Raw genomic sequence first — 21,830 nt, 5'->3', positions numbered from 1 at the left:
GTCCTGACATCAACAGAGCCATACAGAAAACATTCCAGTCCTAAAAAGCCAACAGAAAGTAACAGGTAACAAAGGAATGAGGCACTTAGGAAGTAACAATAGTCAGACTGGTTTTTATCATATTTAATAGAAAAACATTTGTTCTGTATCCTAGGTAAAAACATATCTTCTTCTCACAAATAAATCTGCGGAATAAGCAATAAACATAATGCAATGCTTTAGGTTTTCTTTTTTTTTTTTTTTTTTTTTTTATTTGTGATAGTCACAGAGAGAGAGAGAGAGAATGAGGCAGAGACACAGGCAGAGGGAGAAGCAGGCTCCATGCACCGGGAGCCTGATGTGGGATTCGATCCCGGGTCTCCAGGATCGCGCCCTGGGCCAAAGGCAGGCGCCAAACCGCTGCGCCACCCAGGGATCCCCAGGTTTTCTTTTTGATCCATGACTACCTATGTTCAATCATCTCCCTGCTGCATAGAAGACTGTTGTGCAGTTTTTTGACTTTCATCTTGTGCATCCTCACATTTCATTAGCAATTCATTCAGCGCATACTAATTCCCTTCTATATGTCAGGCACCTACGTAGGTGGTTGGGGCACAATGGTGAACCTGGGCCCCTACATTTGCACAACTCTCTTTCGAGTGAGGAAAGACAAACTGTAAGCCCTCCCAATAAATACCCAATAAATATAGATGCTAGAAGGAGAGGAGAGCTCTGCAGAAACACACAGAGCAGAGTAAGGGGGATTGGGGATGCTGAGGGGAGCAGGGTTTGCAGTATTAAAAATGATGATTTGGGTAGCTTCCAGTCAGAAAGAATACCCAAAACAAAGGCTCTAAAGCAGAAATGTCTGACTTGTCAGGAAACAATAAGCAGAGTGAAGGAGAAGTAATGGGAGACAAAATCAGGTCAGGGAGGCTTCCCACACAGCTTGTGGACTGCAGTAAAAATGGTGCTTCTATTCTCAGAGAAGAGAAAATCATGTAAAATTGCCAGCTTTGGCAAATATAAATTAAGATGCCCATTTAAATATCAATTTCAGAAAACAGTGAATATATATTTTAGTAGAAGTATGCCTTATGCTGTATCTGGAACAAACTCATATTAAAGAATTATCAGAGGGGTGCCTGGCTGGCTCAGTCAATGCAGCGTATAACTCTTGACCTCAGGGTTGTAAATTTGAGCCCCACATTGGGTGTAGACATTACTTAAAAATAAAATCTTAAGAACATTATCTGAATAATTGTAGTACAAATGTGTATGATATTTGGGACATACTTATTTCCAAAATACTAAGTGTTATTTATCTGAAATTCATAATTAACTGGGAGTTCTTTGTTTTGTCTGGCAACCCTAAACCATGTGGGAGTTATAAACAGGAATTATATGACCTGACATTTAAAATTATGTTCTGCCTCAAAAATTGTTTTGAATGATGTACTTAAAAAATAACATATTTAAAATGATCACACCCGCCTAGAGAACGGACTGCAAAAATAGGAAGACATGCAGGGTGGGTGGCTTTTACAGTGGTCCAGGTGAGAGACCATGGTGCCCAGAACCAGGATGGTAGTGGCATACGGAAAGTGATGAGAAAGTTTTTTAAAAAAATAAGAAAAGAAAAAAGCAAAACATTTTACTTATTTAATAAGTCCTATATAAAAACAGATATAGTTGATATGCATAAGTTTAGTTCATTTAAACTAATGATTATGTGATCATTTGTTTTGGAAATGAAGGGAGGGAGCAAGGGAAGAAGAAGAGGAAAGAAAAGAGAAAAGGAAAGCGGAGGAAAGGAAAAGTGTTCACTGCAAACTGAATAAGAAGGTAGAAAGGCAAAGGAGGACTCTGGACTGGAAATCAAAACACAAATCCTTTGTCACTCGTACGTATGTGACTTCAGATAAATTACAACTTCTCAGAGGTCTAGTTTTCTCTTCTTCAAGTGTAGATATACATTTCCACCTTATTTACCTCACCAGATTGCTGTGAAGACCAGATAAGCCTGGATGTTCGATTGTCTGTAATGTGTCATGTAAGTACCAGTTGCTGTAAGCATTGAGGTTACAGGTAAATCATGTGGACAAAACTATACAAGTAGGGGAAAAAATAAGCTGAAAAAACATCTTACTTCTTATTTTGAGGAATAACTAAAAAACATTTTTTCTTCTACTTAAAAAAAAAAAAAAATACCGAGAATCCACAACGGTCTTTGGAAAATCATGCACAAATCTGTTTTATCTTTCTCCTCTCAATTTTATCTTTCTTCTTCTTTTTTTAAATATATTTCTTCTTTTTCAACAGAAGCAAGCAAATAGCATACAATAGCACACATTCTTTACAGTGCAATGGGGTTTTCCATGAGAGAAGAAAAGTAAACTTACAAACACTCAATTGCATGTTATCTCAGAAAATTATTTAGGAATCATGGTGAAATACAGTGAAAGTGATTGATAAGAAATAAACCAAATATTCTATTGTAGCCCCAAGAAGAACAAACTTGCTAGAATCAGCGTGTGAGATGAAGTGAGGATTTGGAAAAGAAACATGGCCAATAGCCATTTATTGATCTACCCATCCATTTATCTAATAACTACTTCTTGAGCACTCATTATGTATGAAGGTCTATGGGATATTCAAAACTAAATAAAATAGAACCTATTCTCAAAAGAAATGTATACCAATAACCAGAATGTTAGGTACAATGTGAGGAAGACTACAGGAGAAATACAGATAACATACTGTAATAGTAGAGGAAAGAATGAGCACAGTAAGAGGTTGGTCAGAAAAGGCCATGGATATGGCGGCAGTTGTCAGGTGGTGGCCTAACTGGAATTCAGGTGGAATAAAGACATGCTTCACTTTGGTGACAACGTAGAGTGAGTGGAAGGAATAGAGAAAGCTGAAGTGTGCAAGATAGGTTAATCCAACATTATGGAAAATATTTAGTGGCAGTTGAAGGTTGACGGTTTTACATGTTGGCAAAAGTAAGCTATGGGAAGCTTTTGAGCCAACAGCATGGCCAGAGCCAAGATCAAAAATAATCAATCTGGCAGCATGCATAGGAAGCACTGGATGCAGGTAGAAAACTATTACAATTGTCCACTGGGAAGACGGCAACTACATTTTTAAAAAATCATTTGCGAGGTGTGTGCTAGTTAGGATTGAAATTAAATGAGTATAATAAGCAATCCCAAATAAGGGTGGCTTACACATGATCGAAGTTCGTATGTCTCTCATTTAAAAGAAGACCATTAATATAACACTCAGGAGTTTTTAGAATATCCTAACTAGCCATTCTTGTATGGCTTCCCTCTTCATGTTCCCCAAGATGGCGGCTGGATCTCCATCCTTATATCCTCACTGTAGGTCTGGAAAAGAAAGTACAAGTACAAAAAAAAAGGACCCCCTTCCCTCTGAGTCTGCTCTCTTTAAGCAGCTCTCCTGGGAAGCATCTAAAACTTCTGTGACAGCTCCTTATGTGTGAATAAGTTCACACAATAAGTTGAATAAGGCCACTTACTGTGGCCACTTTTACAACTGCAGGAATAGCTGGGAAGTACAGTCCTGTTAATGTAGGCAAAAACTAAGATTGGATTTTTAAATGTGTATCAGGTTATATAATTAGTAATTTCTTCCACAAACTAAGACATATATGATTTGATGGCCAATGTAACAGGGAAGGGAGGTTAAGTAAAGGCGAGAAAATTAGAAATGTCATCGAACTTGTAAGATTGAATGTTTGAGTCAATGTCTGTGACTGTAAGAAACATAATAAAATCATTAAAAAGCTTAGTTTGAAGAAGAGAAAATGAGAATCGGATCAGGTTTTTAGACCCACAAGCATAACATTATGTTCTCTGATACAGATATTTTAAAACACAGAAATTTATCATATTTTCATTATCACTTAAAAGAATAGGACATAATGAATATCAAGTTGATATGTTTATTTACTGGAGAGTTGTTACTTGTCTAGTATGGGTTTTTTAAGGGGATGGGGGAGGTTCCTAGCTCTAAAGTATAATTCAGAGATTCTATGCTCTTTTGTAAAATATTTTTTACCATCATTTTTGCTTTCCTATCCCTATCTTTCGGAAAACTCTTGGAAAACTAATTTTACTTTAACCTGATTGCACATTATTGTAATTATAATCAAAGGGCAATGGAGATATTAAATTATTTCATCATGGGGCCCCTGGGTGGCTCAGTCCGTTAAGCATCAGCCTTCTGCTCAGGTCATAATCTCAGGGTCCTGGGATGGAGAACTGACTGGGCTCCTTGCTTAGCAGGGAGTCTCTTTCTCCCTCTCCTTCTGCCTGTCACACCTGCTTGTGTCCTCTCTCTCTCTCTCTGTCTCTCTGTTTCTGTCTCTCTCAAATAAATCTTTAAAAAAATTATTTCATCCATTCATTCAACAAATACTTATGGTTACTTCTCATATGCCAGGCACTATTATAAGTGCTGAAAATAGGTTAGCGAGTAAAACAGACCAGGTATTTTCCCCTAAGAGTTCGTATTCTAGGATTATGGTAGGAATTGGAAGGCCAGGTATTTGATAAACATATATACATGAAAGAGCAGAAAACTGAGCACAGAAAGGATAGTGAGACAAAGACTGGTGGGGGGGGTGCACAGTATGCGGGGCACAGAGGGAGATGAACCACGTAAATAGCTGGGCAGACACCGTGCAAGCAGAGACAAGGACAGATGCAAGGTAAAAAGACAGGAGGAAGGAGAAATAGCAGGAGCAAACTGATAAGGATTTGTAACACATGGAAAGGACCTTATTTTAGAATAGGTTTTAATCAAGTGAACAAATGGAAGAAGGCAAGGATGGAAGAAAGAAAAAGGTCAGATGGACTACAGAATCAGATGAAGTATTTCAAACTGGTTTGAAGAGATTATTGGTTTGTAGATAACAGCTCTGCCTTAGGGGAAAAAATCGACTCTGTTTTAAAATTTACTGACTTGAAATAACTTTATAACTATTCAGTTTGCTTTGCTTTTGTTTTGTTCTAATTTTGAATAGAGTTGACCTAACGCATCAAATATCAGAGCCAAATCTAAAGTGTGTGAATCTGTAATACTTTGAGTGAACATTGTCTAACATTTCTCTCCCTATAGGCTGAACTGTGATTTCTGTTATCTTCTCAGAGCTATTTTCTTCTGAAATGGAACACACAAGTTAAAGTCCTAAACCCACGGTAGGTCTCCATGGTTACAAGAGGACAAGCTGCTTCTGTGCCTAGAAGAACTGGAATTGTTTTCACCTGACAATGAATAGCACTCAGGCTACATTTTCAGAATGATATACTCAGTAGTGAGTAACACATTTTTAATCTTATATAAACAGAATGCATTTAAATCACATTAAGTAAAAGACAAGGAGCATTAAGGTGGGCACTTATTATTCCAATCCACATGGACACAGGTTCAAGAACATGAACTCAAGAGGTCAACTGCACAATTATGAATTCACTGAACACCACACTCAGAGTGGTAATATCTTTCTAGAATTAGAAAAAGAAATAAGCTGAAATCAGCTATTAATTGATGGAACACAATACCTATTTTCCTGAAGTTTTATGTATTTTATATATAGATTTAAATTTATAAATTTTATATATAATCCAACATTATATGGGATTCTATATTTTAATGTATATTAGTTATATATGGAATTTGTACATTTTCCATGTTTGGATATTCCTTAAATATACTTATGAATTTTCCAAGTAACAAATTTTAGATATATCCACTTTAAATGAATTGCTCTTCAGTATTCTCAAGATTAAATAATAGTGCTTTAATTCAAAAGTTTCCTTTTCATTACCAAATCATTACACTGAAATAATATTGTCAGTTTTGAGCATAGATATAATTTTTTAAACCCATGTAGTTTAGAATAGCTGTTTCATCTATGCTCAGCCTAAGAACAGCATCTGTGTTTGTTTGCAAGTTAGCACATAGAACTAGGACTGGCCAACAGGTGTTTCCATGTGTAAGGAATTAAGATGACAGGATAATGGCCACTATAGCCAAACTGTGGAAGGAGCCTCGGTGTCCAACGAAAGATGAATGGATAAAGAAGATGTGGTTTATGTATACAATAGAATATTACTCAGCTATTAGAATTGACAAATACCCACCATTTGCTTCAACATGGATGGAACTGGAGGGTATTATGCTGAGTGAAGTAAGTCAGTCGGAGAAGGACAAACATTATATGTTCTCATTCATTTGGGGAATATAAATAATAGTGAAAGGGAATATAAGGGAAGGGAGAAGAAATGTGTGGGAAATATCAGAAAGGGAGACAGAACGTAAAGACTGCTAACTCTGGGAAACGAACTAGGGGTGGTAGAAGGGGAGGAGGGCAGGGGGTGGGAGTGAATGGGTGACGGGCACTGGGGGTTATTCTGTATGTTAGTAAATTGAACACCAATAAAAATTTAAAAAAAAATGTAAAAAAAAAAAAGGATAATGCATTCAATGATGGCTGAATCACAGAATTATGTAACTACAGAAAAAGAACAACACTACAGTGAGACGAACTTGGTTTTTTTTTTGTTTTTTTAAGATTTATTTATTCATGAGACATGCAAAGAAAGAGGCAGAGACACAGGCAGAGGAAGAAGCAGACTCCTCGCAGGGAGTCCGATGTGGGACTCGATCCCTGATCCCAGGATCATGACCTGAGCTGAAGGCAGCCACCCAACCACTTAGCCACACAGGCGTCCCAGGAACTTGGTTTTTATTTCATAGTCTTAAAAAAGGCAATTCTGATCATGGATATAAGATGATTATTAGCCAGACTGAAATATAGCAGATTCTTAAAAGTAAACATTTCTAACAATGTATAAAAAAGTTATACATCACAACCAAGTGGAATTTATCCAAGGTATGGAAGTCCTGTTCAACATTTAAAAATCAACTAATAAAATCCACCACACATCAAAAAAAAAAAAAAAAAAATCCACCACACATCAACAGACCAAAAAACCCTAAAAAATAAAAAGACAAAACAACAATATGATCATATCAATAAATGCAGAAGAAGCATTTGATAAAAACTAATACTCATTATGATAAATCCTCTCAGGATACGGAATAGAGGGAACTTCCTCAACTTAATAGTCTACAAGAAGCCTACAGCTAACATCCTTAATGGTAAACTAGATGCTTTCCTATAGGAGCAAGTATAAAGTAAGGATGTCCTCTCACCATTTCTTCTCAGTATCTTATTGAAACTCTTTGTTCATGCAACAAGGCAAGAAAATGAAATAACAGGTGTCCAGATTTAGAAGGAGGGCTTTGTTTCCAGATGACATGATTGTCTATGTAGAATATCCAAAAGAATTGACCAAAAAAATATCCTGGAGCTAATAAGCAATTATAGCAAGCAGGATACAAGGTTAATATGTAAAAGTCTATTATTGCATTCCAATATATAACAATGAACAAGCGAAATTTGAAATTAAAAACATAATAGCATTTACATGATCACACATCCCCTTCAAAATGAAATACTTAGTTATAATCCTAACAGAATATGTATAAGACCTGTATGAGTAAAACTACAAAACTCTGATGAACAAAATCAAAGAATAAATAAATGGAACAGTATTCCATGTTCAAGGAAAGAAAGGTTCAATATTGTCAAGATGTCAATTCTTCCCAGTTTTATCTATAGATTCAGTGCAATACCAATCAAAATCCCAACATAGCCATTTTATGGATTCTGACAAACTGATTCTAAAATTTATGTGAAAATATAAAAGACTGAAAATACTCAATGCATATTGAAGGAGAACGTAAAAGTTGGAAGACTGACACTACCCAAATTTAGGACTTACTATAAAGCTATAGTTATCAAGATACTATTGTACTGGTGGATAAATAGAAAAATAGAACAATGAAACAAAATAGTTGAGTCCAGAAATAAACTTCACATCATATGCCATCAGGAAACACAAAGTAAAACAACAATGTAAAGCAATTACACACCTATTAGAATGGCTAAAATCTGGAATGCTGACAACACCAAATATTGATGATTATATGGGGCAACAGGAATTCTTATATTTTCCTGATGGCAATGCAAAAATGGTACACTCTGTGTTAGACATTTTGACATTTAATCAATAAAACTAAACATATTTTTGCCATAACATATAATCCAGGAATTGTGTTTATTGACATTTATCAAAATAAGTTGAAAATTTATATCTACACCAAAACCCATACATGTTTACAGCCAGGTTATTTATAATTGCCAAACTTGAAAAACCAAGATGTCCTTCAATAAGTGAATAAATAAACTACAGGATTCTAATATTCAGTGCTATAATGAAATGAGCTGTCAAGCCATGAAAACACATGGAGGAATCATAAATGCATGTTACTAAGTGAAAGAAGCCAAGCCATAAGGTCCACATGCTATGTGCTACCAACTACATGATATGCTGAAAAAGACAAAATTATGGAGATGATAAAAAGTGGTAGCCAAAGGTGTAGCAAGGATATCAATCTATAGGCAGAGCATAGAAAAATTTTACAGTGAAAATATATGTTATGATAATGAATGTGTGTTATACTGTTTTCAAAGCAACAGGACATACAACACCATGAATAAAGCCTTAGGTAATAATGTGTCTATATAGGTTCATCCTTGATAAAACAGGTACCAATCTGGTAAGTAAGTGATGTTAGTAACAGGGGAGGCTCCTAATATTGTGGGGGCATGGTTATATGGAAAAATCTCTGCACCTACTTCTCAATTTTGTTGAAATCTAAAGCAGCTCTAAAAAAATTAAGTCTATAGCTAAATTGCAGATGGAAAACCTACCTTATCATTATTATATTACATGTAAATGGATTATATATCATAACTGAAAGGCGGAAATAGGCCAAATTCATTTTTTTAATTACTCAACTATATGTTGTCTGTAATATATGGTTTAGATTGAAAATACAAATAGGTTGAAATTAAAAGAACATAAAATCATATACCATGTGACCAGTAACTAGAAGAGAGCTGGAGTACCTATACTGATATCATAATAGGCTTTATTAGAAAAAAGAAAGAATATTTCATAATGATAAAATACCATTTTGTCAAGAGGATATAAAAATTGTAAATATATATTATAAATAGTATGTGTATATATACACACACCCATCTATGACCAGAGCTACAAAATATATAAAACAAAACTGAAGAGAGAGATAGAATTGAAGAGAGAAGTAAATCATTAAACAATAACTGTTGGAGACAACAATATACTATTTTCAATAAGGACAGAAAAACTAGGTAGAAAACTGGCTAGCAACTAGAAGACTTAACATGAAATCCAACTAAACCTAACAGACATTGATAGAACACTTCTACCCAACACTAACCAAATATGTATTATTTTCAACTGTACATAATGCAGTATCCAGGACAGACCATATGTTAAGCCATAAAACAAGTCATAATAGATTTAAAAGGACGTAAGTTACATAAAGTATATTCTCTAGCCGAATTAAAAATAAGGGAGTTTGGTAAATTCATAAATATTTAGAAATTAAACACTTTCCTCAATAACTAATCAGTTGAACAAGAAATCACAAGGGAAATTACAAATACTAGAAGATGAATGAAAACCAAACAAGGAAACCCATATCAAAATGTTTGGGGTGCAGGTAAAGCAGTGCATAGAGAAATATTATAGCCAAGAATGTCAATTTTTAAAAATATCACAACAATATGCTCACCTGTTCCTTTAAGAAAGTAGAAATGGAGGAGGAAATTCAACCCAAAGAAAACAAATGCAATGAAATAATAAATGTTACAGTAAACACAAATAAAATAGAAAATAATAGAAGTAATGAAACTAAGAGTTGGTTTATCAAAAAGACCCACAAAATTTACTGTCCTTTCTGTAGTCTGACCAAGAAAACAGACTAGAATTGTTAAAATCAGAAGTTATAGGATAACATTATCAATCTTATGAAAATAAAAAGTATTAGGAGGTAGTACTAAGAAAGCCCTGCAGGTCAACAAATCAGATAACCTAGGTGGAATGGACATATTCTTGGAAACAAACTACTTTTATTCAAGAAGAATTAAAAATGTTAATAGTTCCATAGCAGTAGAGAAAACTGAACTAATAACCAAAAATCTACCCACAAAGAAAAGTCCAACCTCAGATGGTTTCCCTACTAAATTCTACCAAATACTTAAGGAGTTAATAGTATTCCTTCATAAATTCACCCATCCTTCCCCCTCAAAAAAAATTGAAAAAGACTGAAATATCTACCCACCTCATTCCGTGAGACTACGGCATCACCAAAACCAGACAAACACATGGTGATAAATGAAAACCTCAGACCAATAACCATTATGAATATAGATATGAAAATCCTCAACAAATGCTAACAAATCTTGAGTGATAGAATACTGTCTCCCTAAAGATGTCCATGTCCCAATCCCTAGGATCTATAAATGTGAATTAGGGGAATTAAGGTGGTACTAGAATATGATTATTAATCTGTTGAAGTTCAATCAGGGAGACGATCCTGAATTAGCTGAGTGGGTACAATATAATCAAAGGTCTTCACAAGCAGAAGAAGAAAAAAAAAAAGAAGAGAGTCAAGAGATATTTGAAGATGCTATGCTGCTAGCTGTGAAGATGAAGGAAAAGTCATGAGACAAAGAATGCAGGCAGCCCCAAAAAGCTGGAAAGGCAAGGATCAGATCCCTCTCCTGCCACAGCCTCTAGAAGGAATGTAGTGTGATCATGGCATAGTTAGATGCATTGTGTACTTGAGACTTCCACAACTGAAAGACAATAAATTTGTGTTGTTTAAGCCACTGTTTATGGTAATTTGTTATAGCATTAATAGGAAACTTATATACCAAATAAATCCAACACCATATAAAAATGATATATATCAGAATCAAGTAGATTTTATCCCAAGAATACATGGTTGAGTCAACATATAAAGTTCAATCAAAGCAGTATACTACATGAAGAGAATAAAGGACAGAAAACAATTATCATCTCAATACATAAAAACATGTATTTTAATTAAAGTGCCCACCAAGGTCAGATATACAAGAGAAAAAAAAAAGGCATCCTGATTGGAGATAAGAAGTAAAACTCTATTTGCAAATGGCATTATTCTTTATCCTATGGAATCTGTAACAAAATTATTAGGGTTAAAAAACAAGTTCAGAAAGTTTATAAGAACAATACACAAAAATCAATCGTATTTCTATAGACTAGCAATGAACAACTTGAAAATAAAATGAACAAATCTATTTTAAAATAGCATCAAAAAAGTATTTCAAAATAAATTGCACAAAAAATCTGCAGGACTTTTACACTAAAAATATCGTTGAAATAAAGACCTAAGTAAATGAAAAGACATACAGTGTTCATAGTTTGGAAGATTTAATATTAATAACACAATTATTGCCAAATTAATCTACAGATGAAATACAATCCTATCAAAATTCGCATGCGGCTGCCTTTTTCAGTGCAAAAATTGAGAAGATGATTCTATAATTTATATGGAAATTCAAGGAACCCAGAACAGCCAAAACAATCTTAAAAAAGAAAAAGTTAGTAAAAATCATACCTCTCTATTTCAAAATATACAGTAATCGCAGCGTATGGTAAGTAAAAGTTTTCAACAAATAGTAATTGTGCCTCAGATTAACTTCATTGGCTACGACACTGCCACTGTGCAAACTAGAGTACAGTAAGTAAGAATATACCTATAAATCAATGGGATAGAACTGAAAGTCTGTAAATAAACCCATTTGGTATCAGTAATTGATTTTTGACAAGGATATCAAGACAACTCAATGAGGAAATAACAGTCTTTTCAACAAATGGTTCTGGTACAATATCAAAAACCTACATGAAAGAGCTAAAAGTACAAAACTCTTAGAATAAAAATATGAAATATCTTTAGCCTCTTGAGTAATGGTTTCTCAGATATGATGACTATATATAAGTGACCAAAGAAAAAATATCTATGTTAAGTTAGACTTTATCAAAATTCTTGAAAATTGTGCTTCAACAGACAAACTTTTTCAACAGAAACTAAAAGATGGGGCATCTGGATAGCTCAGTGGTTAAGCATCTGCTTTTAGCTCAAGGTATGATCCCAGGGTCCTGGGATTGAGTCCTGCATCGGGATCTCCTCAGGGAACCTGCTCCTCCCTCTGCCTATGTCTCTGCCTCTCTGTGTCTCTCATGAATAAATAAATAAAATATTAAAAAAAAAACTAAAAGACTACCCCACAGAATGGGAAAGTCTTTGAAAATCATGTATTTTATAAGGGTCTAATACTTAAAATATATAAAGAACTATTATAAATCAATGACAGAAAGACAGCACAATCAAAAAGTGAACAAAGAACTGAATATACATTTTTCCAAAGAAGATATAAATGGCCAATAAGCACATGAAAAGATGGTCAACATCATTAGTCATTTGAGAAATGCAAAACAAAACCACAAGGAGATATCACTTCATATCTACTAGTATGTCTATATTAAAAATACACAAAAAATAGACATAGAAACAAATAAGCGTCGAGGATGTAGAAAAACGGGAACCTTCAAATAGTGCCGATCAAATTGTAACATGGTGAAGCTGCTTTAAGAAACAGCTCCAAATAAATAAATAAATAAATAAATAAATAAATAAATAAATAATCACACATAGAGTTACCACGTTACTCAGCAATTCCACTCCTAGGTATATCTCCAAGTGAACTGAAAAACATATATCCAAAGAAAATTTGTATATGAATATTCATATGAACATTATTCATAACAGACAAAAAAGTGAGGAAGAAAACAAATGTCCATCTATGTACTGACAAGTACATAGACAAATGTAGTATATCCCTACATGAAATATTATTTAACCTTAAAGTACTGAATCATGCTACCACTTGGATGAACCTTGAAAACGTTATGCAAAGTGATAGATTTCATAGACAAAGAGCCACAAACTGTATGACTCTATTTCTGTAAAGTGTCCAAAATAGGCAAATCCATGGAGACAGAGTAGATCAGTGGTTACCAGAGGCTGTTAGAAGGGGAAAATGTGGCACGACATCTAATGGAAATAGGGTTTTGTATTGAGGTCATTGAGGATTTTGGAGTTAGATACCAGGCATGATTAGACAACTTTGTGACTATATTAAAAAGTGCTGAATTTTACATTTTAGAAACATGAATATTATAATGTAAACTATCTCTCACTGAAAAAAAAAATCAGTGGGAGGAGTAGGAGTCTAATTACTACTGACATAACTGTTCTATCTCATATAATCAGAACTTTTTTTTTTAGTTAAGTTGTGTTGGCTAGTGCAAATTTTTTTTGAGTCATTCTACATTTTAAGCCAAAATAGAATTACTGCCTCGTTCTAATATTTTTAGTATGGATTTTGCTTTTCTGTTTCTCTAGAAGAAAAATAGAAATATTCTGCAATGGAAAATCCCTCTGTCTGAGCCAAAATCTGCTGTATCTTTTCTATACCGATTTTCCAAGTTTAGATAACCTCAAGCAGAATTTCTATCCTTTAAGTTGACATTTTTTTTAAAAGATTTTATTTATTTATTCATGAGATACACACAGAGAGAGAGGCAGAGACACAGGCAGAGGGAGAAGCAGGCTCCACACAGGGAGCCCAATGTGGGACTCGATCCAGGGACTCCAGGATCATGCCCTGGGCCGAAGGGAGGCGCTAAACCACTGAGCCACCCAGGGATCCCTAAGTTGACATTTTTACTTAAATTGAAGGTTAAATAAGAAATGTAAAATGTGATTTGTAAAATACAATACAAATTTTGGTGATCACCAAACAGCCCCAAATACTGTAGACTCTACATATAAATGCAGTGGCAAGATATATTTTTCTATCAACACTATTCCAACACATTAACAAAAAAGTACTAACAAAGTGTGAAGTAAAAGGTCAATTATTAAAAATTAAATGTCGATTCCTTGTTTGTTATAATGGACCAAAAAGATTGAGCTAATTTTAAATTGGTATTATTTAGGAATATGCTTATACATTTATGTACTTATATTTAAATTGATTGAATCCTGATCATCTGCGTAGAGCATTTGCAAATATTCTTTTTAATACGAACTTTTGAAAAACATATTAGTTATATAGAATCTACCTGTGTTCTATACTTCAAAATAAATTTCTTTGTTTTGTATTTATTTGAGAGAGAGATAGTGTGTGGGAAGGGGCAGGAGAAGAGGGACAAACAGACTCCTCTGCCCAGCAGGGAACCTGACCTGGGGCTTGATCCCAAGACCCCAAGATCATTACCTGAGCCGAAGTCAGATGAGCCACCCAGGAGCCCCAAATTTCTCTTAAAAAGTAGAATTTTGCTGTAACTATTAAGAAGTCAGGACTTATTAATTAATTTCCTAAATCTACTAACATTACCTTCATGGCTGCCTCTAAGATATAACAAGGTCAAAACATGCAAGCATTAACTTTCAAAATACAAAAATGCATTTACTTGGCATGGGAATCCATGTGAATTGTATTATTCTTCAGCTTGTCACCATAACCACTAAGAGTCCAATGCCAATAGGAAATGGATACAATCAAATAAAAAGAGCCCATGATCAATATTAAATCAGAGCTCTTTGGGGGGAAAAAAAAACAAAAACTATTTCAGGACCAAACAGAAATTATACAACATGAGCCTAGAGCATCTTCCAATGCCAGGAAGTAAGGAAGTGGTCAAACACTCACACCACCCCCCAACGCAATGATGAGGGTATGTTAAAGATGTCAAAGGGGCACAGAAACTAAATGAAAAGGCTCTAAATTGCCAAAGATGGAACAACCTGAACTAAATCTGAAGTATTAAAAAAAAAATCCATGAGTCCAGCTAAGATAAATAAATGCTTGAATACACATACAAATGGGAGAAAACAGACTAACCTCTAAGGCAGAAGGATTCCAAGTAATTTATGTACATGCTCTCATTCAAGAAAGGAGAGCTCCTTGAGTTGGGCTCCATGACCGGATAAAGGACAGACTTTAGTTATAATGATGTATCAGTATTGGTTTATTGTGACAAACATATCATAGTGTTATCAGGGTTTAATAACAGAAGAAACTGGCTGTTGGGCACTTAGGAATTCTGTAGTATATTCATAACTTTTCTATATATTGAAAACTAATTTAAAATAAAGAATTTTTAAAAATAAAATAAAGAATTTATAGTTGAAAAAGGGAGTCTATGCACATTGTTTTAATAAGAAAGGTAAGAATAAGAGACTTTGACATTTTTCTCCCACCACTTACACAGAAGTAAGTGACGTCTTTCAAATCACCTGCACATGGGTGATGGGGTTTTCTTAAAAATTCTAGAGGGGAAAAAATGAGGAAATTATTCAGACAAGAATTAAAAGGAAAAAAAAATCTTAGAAAATGAAGATGAAGGTCATAGAATAATGCAATGAGTTGTTCCCAACATAAACACCTTGGGATCAAACACCGTATCCTACGATGCAGTTTTCATATCCTATTAACGTTACAGGCTAGTATATTAAAAACTGCACACTCCATACTTCATGGAAAATGCAAGGGATTTTTCAAAGGCATTTTTCATTTCAAATTTTCTCCTGATTCATTGAGTTTGAACTTTATTCCTCCTTGATTCTTTCCTCATCATATTGAGGCCAGTGACCCAAAATTTAGCATTCATGCAATTTTCTAGAAATAGCGCTTAGATGGCGAGGATGTACCTTCTTTAAAACTCAGGGTGCAGCCTGTTCCCACCACTGATTCTGACTGGGTTATTCTGGTGGAATGTGTTCCACTGGAAGGTGGTCATGCTGACAGTTTTCAGAGTTCAACTCAAGTAACAGGAGTTTATTAAAATCTCCATGAAAACTTTGTTTGCCTTCCCTCAGGAAAAAGTAATTTTGTGCCCATTTGGTTCTGCTTTCAGTGAACTGATACTAACCCCTTGGAGTTCAATATTTGTATTTTTAATGGGACCTTCTTGGAATCCCAAATTTTACTTACTTTGATGAGAAACACAGGCTAATGAGAGAGACATTTGAGAGAAGAATTAGTCTTCGATTTTATTTTACTTTATTTTTACTTTTTATTTTTTAAAAATTTTATTTATTCAGGAGAAAAATTTTGTTAAAAGGGTACATCTCATATTAGGTGTTCTTGCCAAAATAAAATCCTAAATAGGTCTTAAAAAACAACAAGCACCAAAAATAATCCTTTTTTAAAATTTTATTTATTTATTTATGTATTTACCAAACAAAAATAATCCTTGACCTTTGGGCCTCAAGTAGAAACTCGGTAAGGAAGAATTATAGAATTGGAAGTTATATAAACCTAGACATTCTTTACTGCACAATATTGGGTAAGCTACTTAAACTCTTTGAACTTCCATTTTCTTACATTTAGTATGTAAATGTCAGTTCTTTAGGCATAGAGTTGTTAGGGTTATTTGCGAAGACATGTGGAAAGCATCTGGTAGATTGTCAGGCACAGAATATACTAGATCCACTTACTTATTCATTTATTGTATTATATTTAGAATAGCTCTCACAAGCTCAAATTTGTTAAAATGTTAAATGCCATGAACGAGGATGTTTAAAACTGTCCATTGGCTATTAACATTTCACAGATCACTAAATTTCAAAGAAGTTAAATAATGTGCCCTTGGACATAGATTTTCTTGGTGTTGATTTTAGGTCCGCAACTAAGAACAGACAGCCAGGCCAGTGGCATGTACCCTACAGTATACCCACCCCGGAAAAATGCTTCCTACTATTTTTACAATAACCAAAGGCCACTCACAAACTGAAAATCACATTTCTGGATTTAAATGAACTTTTCAAGAAAATGAATATGGAAGGCAAGGAAGCTACCTAATTATGCACATTTTTTGAAGGACAGATTTTCTTTCTAGTTAACTGTTGTATTATAAGATTTTGTTTTGTTTTGTGGGCCTTTTTTTTTTTTTTCATTTTAGAATCTCTTGGGAATGCAGATTGGCATTTAAATTCTCTTACATTTTACCCCAAACAGTAGGAGGTATAGCTAATCCTTACTAAAGCTGGTGAATATTCATTTTCCCTGTCCAGGATATTATAGTGACTCCAACTTGCTGAAATCCCCTTAGGATATGGTTATGATTATGTTATTTGACTGATTCAATAAAAGGAAGAACAATTGCTAAGCTCTTCAGGGAACTGGTTGGGAAAATTATCCCCCAGATGACACTAGCAATTATTTACTTTGCTTGAAATTTCTTCAACTTTTGGACAGATTACCTTTTAATGTAATAAGTATAAAAATATCTGAAGATTTGGACATTATCTACAAAGACAAATACAGTTCAACAACTGGGAGAGACAATATTTCTACATCTTGATTCAAATGTGTCAATAGAAAATTCCACTTACCACCGTAGGAGTTTCTCTTCCTCCAGTAATTGAGCAAAGAGCATATAGATGCATATATTAAACTAATAAAAGAAAGTGGGACAAAGGGTTTTAGACAAATATGTTATACTAACTCTAGGGAAAGTGGCTGGATATGGAAGTAACTCAGATTATGACCTGTGGTCTCGTCTAAACCTTCTGCATTTAGGATCTAGTTCAATCATATGGCTTTTTTTTTTTTACATTTTTTAAATCATATGGCTTTAAATATCATATTATGAGTATACTGATGACTCTCCAGTTTACATTTCCTACCCTAACCTTTTCCTTGTGTTCCAGACTTATGTACTGAACCGCCAATCCAATCTGCATTTGAATATTTGATATTTCAAAATGAACCTGACAATACAAAAAAGCAATTGAGAGTGCTCTGGGTTTTCTGAAACAAACACCACCATCACCACAACAAACATTTATCCTTCCATACGTCTTCCCCATCTCAGTAAAGAGCTTCACCATCTGCTCATTTATACTGAAAACCTGGCATGTAGTTTTGAGTCCTCTCTCCCATGCCCTATATGCGATCCATCTTCTAATCTAATTTTAATAAATATTCCTAATCCATCACTTCTTCTCTACTGATATGCTCTACTCCAAGCCATCAACATCGTTTCACCTAGAATCCTACGACAGTCTCTGTATCCACCGTCCTCTTTTTAAACTATTTGCAAAATAGCACATTGATCCTTAGATTTGGCATTTTCCTCTTTAGGAGTCTCCCACAGCTTCACCTTGTAAGTAGAACAAATTCTAATTCTGTCTTAAACTTACAAGGCTGATGAGTGGCCTGGGCCTATCTCTACTCCCTTGACTTAGCCACATCGGCCTTCTTCTAAGGAGCCTTTACACTTTCTGCTTCATCAGCCTTTATAGCTCCATTCCTGGCTCACAGATTCTGGCTTCTTTGCATCATTTGTGTCTTGGCTTAAATACTACATCCAGAGAGTGATTACAGAATTAATGTCTGACTCTAAATGGAAGCTGAGAAAGAAAAGAATAGTGTCCAAGGAAAGGAAATGTAAGTAAGTTTAGTGGAAGTTCCTCATCCCCTACTGAGGGGAAGAGGAAACGTGGTTGTAGTAAATTCTGTTGAAGGTGTTTCTCCTCTGCTTTTCAAATTTCCTTCAGTGGAGCTTCCTCTAACCCAACTGGCTTCATTCCCAATGGAATGCAGCTCTGCTGAACCTTCCTTGCTACATATTTTATAAAGACTGCCTCTGTTCCGGAACAGAGTAGGGAAATCTGCCTACATCCCACTAGCTGCAGATATAAGACATATCTTAATATCTACTTCATGTGTAGAAAGGGTTCTATTTTGATCCATATTTGCTTATGCCACATACACATATATTATATATAATATATACATGTATATATTAATATATACATGTATATATATATATATATATATATATATTAGCTGCTTCAATACTCAAGTGGAGAAGAGGAATGGCATCTATCAGAACTTCTTCAACTCCAAAAGAAAGCATGTGATCTCCCAGCAAAGATAACCAAAAGAAACTAGAGCTGGCTGAGAGCTACAGTCTGAAATAAAGCCCTTGGTCTGCGCTGGAACTGAGCCCCTCTAGAAAAGCTCTTCTGCTTTCTGGTTATAGAGGAATTAATGATGGCCACTTAATGTAATGAGTATTATATATGGCTGTAGCTTACAGCATGTGGTAAGGTTCAATAATTATCTGTCGAAGTAATGAACAAATGAATGATGTGCTTGCTTTCCCTCAGGTGGCACTAGGTGCACTCGGTTCAACACCAGAGAGACACAAATTTGCTCCCAAGGATACAAGCATAGCACCAAAGCATCCATATCCACGTGCAGGACGAGTGGCCAAAGTGAAGAGGATGAAAGACTAATAATAAATGTTGCAGCAGACAAAACTGCCACACAATGATGGCAGGTGGATTCTTTCAGGAAGAGGAACAGTGGGTGTACCTGGATCATTAAGAAGAGGTACACAGCAAGCCAGCTGTGAGAGGTATATGAAGACGTGGAGAAAATGGCAATTTGAGAGAAATTGATAGGAAATGAAGATTTATTAGTAGTACATCCTCCAAACCTGGAGGGTTGAAGAAGTATTTCTTCAAATAGCATCCTTTTATGTCACTGCATCCGCTGGGTTCTATTTTACTAATTTCCACCCCCCCCACCCCTTTATTGTTCCTGGCCTCCTTGAGGTCGGAAGTAAAAATTATCTAGGAGTCTAAGAAATATTTTCTTGAACTTGTATTTAAACTCCACAAAAAAAGTGAGTCTAAAAAGGGAGACAATTAAAAGAACTGAAAGTGACTGTTCTCACATATTTATTCAACTATTTATCTAGCTTCTTGCATTAAGCAACAATTCCATGGAAGTGGCAAATTCTTTGTTAATTTCCATAAGGTCCTTACAAATTCCCGTGACTCTTTTCAAGCAAAAACTCTAGCCTCTTGGGAGAGGCTCCCAATTTACATCTGTTTAGCATCTCATTATCATGTTTTGTTATCAGAGTAGCCAGGATTATCTCTTTGAAGATCAATTTCTTAGAGAGCAATCCGATATCAAGAGTCGTCAATCTAATTCAGTCAGCTTAATGACCCAGATAACTAGAATAGTGCTGGTGATTTTGGTGATTAAAATGACAAATACAATTCAATTGTGCAAAATTGACATAGCTCAGGGCTTGGCTGTGATGTCAACACACTTACAGGAACAAAAATCCCTCTGAGCCTGACCAAAGCACTTTGGTGGCTACAGTCCACATGTGCCCCCTCTTGCCACTGTATCACCTGCCAAGAGTCTATCACTTTCACAGCTCTGCTGGAATAATAAATTGAATTTTCCATATTCCTTACTTAGCCTTATCTTAGTGAAAAAAATGATTTCACCTTCCCTCAATCATCTAGAGCGTAGACATGGAGTCCCAACAATATGATTAAAGTAGTCACAATTGCTTATCATGCTGATGGGGAAAAGGTCCCTTTGTTTTCAAAATAAACATAATGTCATATAATTTGCAATTTTGGGGAATATTTTAGAAAAAGGAAATCTGGAACACCTGTTGTTGTCAAGGCTCAGGAAAATTGCCAGTAGCATTTTAAATGGTGCCTTTACCTGTTTCACACAACAGCTGAGTCTCACCATCTGGGCCAGGCTGAAATTTCCATGAGTTCAGCCAAATTGTCAGAACAGCTTCCTTTTGCGTGTCCTTCAAGCAATGGGCTGCTTGGGAAAACTAGAAATACGTTTGACATCAGGATGCCATCTCCAAATGCGTGAAGCCCAAGTGCCATAAAACGATGGGAAGAGTATTAGGCTTACACACCGTATAATCATTTCTAGTGTAGGGCTGTATTAGAATTGGGGATTAAACCAACAGAGCATGTTTGTTTAGAATAGCGATAATTGCTGGGTGCACAGCAGTATAAAATCATTCCTCAAAAAGGAATATTGCATTTTTCTAATGGACAACTAAATAAACAAACATGCTGTGAATGTTTCTACAAGCCAGACAATGGAATGCTTCAGAGCAGAAACAACATATACTCTCAGGTCATAAACTTTTTCTGTGAAATGCTTTAGACAATGCAAATGAAATTTAATTGCACTAAAACCACTTTACCCCTAGAGACAGTGGAGATTTTAACCTCGGAACTAGTGATGAAAGTGAAAACAAAAATCAGAAAATTGACCTGTAAAATGGGAAGCATTTTTAACAAGGTGTCATTTATAGTGAAATGCCCAGATCTTAAGTGTAACATCTCCACGCATTTTACAAGTGCACGCATCTATGTACCCCACCCAATAGATACCAGGATAAAAATATTTCCATTAACCCGTGAAGTTTCTGTCTCATGCTGTTCTCAGTCTCCACTCTGCTGCATAAACTACTACTGTGCTAATTTCTTACACCAGGTTTACCTGGTATAAAATTCATGAATATGGACTTGTTGAGGAGGAAGAAAATTTCATTACCTTTCAAGATCCTTTTGGCTGATATAAGAAATCGACATGAGACAGATTAACAGAAGAAAATAACATTTAATTATGTAAAAAAAAAAAAAAAAACATTTAATTATGTACATGAAGGGCATCCACATAAACACAAGAAAATTCCAAAGACAGTAAAGCATCATGAGGCATACGTGTCATTCTAAACTAAGGAGAAAGGTAGGAGTCTCAACTTCAAAGGGAAGGAAAGCAATTCACAGAAAGGTGAAAAAGAGTAAATATTCGGTGAACAAATGTTTGCTGAGTCATACAGACACAATGGGACGTAGAGAAGAATTCTATGCTAAGCAAAGTCAGTCAGAGAAAGACA

The 21,830-nt window shown here is 35.0% G+C and overlaps 1 long non-coding RNA gene and 1 pseudogene across 10 annotated transcripts in view; both read right to left on the bottom strand.

The window, feature by feature from the left end:
- Positions 1 to 21,830, bottom strand: part of LOC144283589 (uncharacterized) — a 245,695-nt gene that overhangs the window by 176,390 nt on the left and 47,475 nt on the right. The window lies entirely within an intron of this gene.
- Positions 11,632 to 11,744, bottom strand: LOC144283864 (U4 spliceosomal RNA; annotated as a pseudogene).

Source organism: Canis aureus, chromosome 14, assembly GCF_053574225.1.
Source record: "Canis aureus isolate CA01 chromosome 14, VMU_Caureus_v.1.0, whole genome shotgun sequence".
NCBI classification, from domain to species: domain Eukaryota; kingdom Metazoa; phylum Chordata; class Mammalia; order Carnivora; family Canidae; genus Canis; species Canis aureus.
This window is presented reverse-complemented; position numbering and strand designations above follow the sequence as displayed.